General features: G+C 34.5%; 1 protein-coding gene across 1 annotated transcript in view; it reads right to left on the reverse strand.

Annotated features, from left to right (window-relative positions):
• The window catches only part of LOC122245713 (ras-related and estrogen-regulated growth inhibitor-like protein A), a 59,520-nt gene that overhangs the window by 38,283 nt on the left and 18,737 nt on the right, over positions 1–2,500 (reverse strand). The gene's annotated exons all lie outside the window — the stretch shown is intronic.

The raw sequence follows: 2,500 nt of genomic DNA on the forward strand, positions 1-2,500 counted from the left end.
TTAACCGTCCACCCCGGCCCACGTGCGAGCCTCCCAGTGGCACCTCCGAATCTTGCCACCTCTCGTCTTTAACTTGTCTTTTTCCTTTTTCCTTATTCTTTTTTGGTCCCTCTGCCTTTAAGAAATCCGGGTTGCTTGACAGTTTTATTTCAGGATTGAAAGAGTGCCTTGACGTGCGATTAATGCTGGGTGAAGGGGCGGTAAATAAGTGCATAAAAAAAGGTTTGGAGTTAAGCTAAAGGAAGATATCGAGCAACTGAACCCTGTCCCGCGTGGGGACAGTCCTGCTCATTTGCCAAGAACACTTTGTCCAAGGACCGGCAGTACGAAGAGAATCTGAAAGGACAGTTGAGTGCGAAGAAGAAGAAAAAGAAGAGGGCGAAGAAGTAAAAGAAGAGGGCGAAGAAGAAGAAAAAGAAGAGTGCGAAGAAGAAGAATAAGAAGAAGAAAAAGAAGAAAAAGAAGAGTGCGAAGAAGAAGAATAAGAAGAAGAAAAAGAAGAAAAAGAAGAGTGCGAAGAAGAAGAATAAGAAGAAGAAAAAGAAGAAAAAGAAGAGTGCGAAGAAGAAGAATAAGAAGAAGAAAAAGAAGAAAAAGAAGAGTGCGAAGAAGAAGAATAAGAAGAAGAAAAAGAAGAAAAAGAAGAGTGCGAAGAAGAAGAATAAGAAGAAGAAAAAGAAGAAAAAGAAGAGTGCGAAGAAGAAGAATAAGAAGAGGGCGGAGAGAATCTGAAAGGACAGTTGAGTGCGAAGAAGAAAAAGAAGAGTGCGAAGAAGAAGAATAAGAAGAAGAAAAAGAAGAAAAAGAAGAGTGCGAAGAAGAAGAATAAGAAGAAGAAAAAGAAGAGTGCGAAGAAGAAGAATAAGAAGAAGAAAAAGAAGAAAAAGAAGAGTGCGAAGAAGAAGAATAAGAAGAAGAAAAAGAAGAGTGCGAAGAAGAAGAATAAGAAGAAGAAAAAGAAGAAAAAGAAGAGTGCGAAGAAGAAGAATAAGAAGAGGGCGGAGAGAATCTGAAAGGACAGTTGAGTGCGAAGAAGGAAAAGAAGAGTGCGAAGAAGAGAAAAAAGAAGAGTGCGAAGAAGAAGAAAAAGAAGAGTGCGAAGAAGAGGAAAAAGAAGAGGGCGAAGAAGAAGAATAAGAAGAGAGGGAAGAAGAAGAACAAGAAGAGGGCGAAGAAGAATAAAAAAAAGAAGAGGGCGAAGAAGAAGAAAAAGAAGAGGAAGAAGAAGAGGAAGAAGAAGAGGAAAAAGAAGAGTGCGGAGAAGAAGAATAATAAGAAGAGAGGGAAGAAGAAGAAAAAGAAGAGTGCGAAGAAGAAGAAAAAGAAGAGTGCGAAGAAGAAGAAAAAGAAGAGTGCGAAGAAGAGGAAAAAGAAGAGTGCGAAGAAGAAGAAAAAGAAGAGTGCGAAGAAGAAGAATAAGAAGAGTGCGAAGAAGAAGAAAAAGAAGAGTGCGAAGAAGAAGAAAAAGAAGAGTGCGAAGAAGAAGAAGAAAAAGAAGAGTGCGAAGAAGAAGAAAAAGAAGAGTGCGAAGAAGAAGAAAAAGAAGAGTGCGAAGAAGAAAAAGAAGAGTGCGAAGAAGAAGAAAAAGAAGAGTGCGAAGAAGAAGAAAAAGAAGAGTGCGAAGAAGAAGAAAAAGAAGAGTGCGAAGAAGAAGAAGAAGAGGGCGAAGAAGAAAAAGAAGAGTGCGAAGAAGAAAAAGAAGAGTGCGAAGAAGAAGAATAAGAAGAGTGCGAAGAAGAGGAAAAAGAAGAGTGCGAAGATGAAGAAAAAGAAGAGGGCGAAGAAGAAAAAGAAGAGTGCGAAGAAGAAAAAGAAGAGGGCGAAGAAGAAGAAAAAGAAGAGTGCGAAGAAGAAGAAAAAGAAGAGTGCGAAGAAGAAGAAAAAGAAGAAGGAGAAAAGTACATGTGATAGAGATAAATAGTTGATGGATAGATAGATAGATTGATGGAAAATAAATAATAATCATTATAACAATAACGATGATTAAGATAATAATAATGATAATAGTAATAGTTATGATAATCATGACGATAATAATGACAATAATAATGATAAGAATTAAAAAATCATAAAATGATAATGATAATGGTAATAATGATAACAGTCATGATGACAATAATGTTAATGATAATAACAATTATAACAGTAATTATGACGATGATAACAATAGTAGTGATGATAATGATGATAATATAGATGATGCCAAGGATGATGATAATATTGATAATGGTAATGATAAATAATGATAATAATGATTATATTATTAATGATAATACTAATATTAGTAATGACAATGATACTGATAATTATGATAATGGCATAGGAATGATAATGATAATAATAACAATGATAATACTGAAAATACTGGTAATGATGATAAAGATGATAATAATAACGATATTAATAATGATAAGAGTAACTGATAAGGATAATAATTATGATGATAATAATGATAATAATTACAATGATAATGATAATTGTAAAAAAAACAATGATTATA

This window comes from Penaeus japonicus, unplaced genomic scaffold (genome assembly GCF_977035675.1).
Source record: "Penaeus japonicus unplaced genomic scaffold, GWHDUDI00000001_assembly GWHDUDI00000023, whole genome shotgun sequence".
Taxonomy (NCBI): domain Eukaryota; kingdom Metazoa; phylum Arthropoda; class Malacostraca; order Decapoda; family Penaeidae; genus Penaeus; species Penaeus japonicus.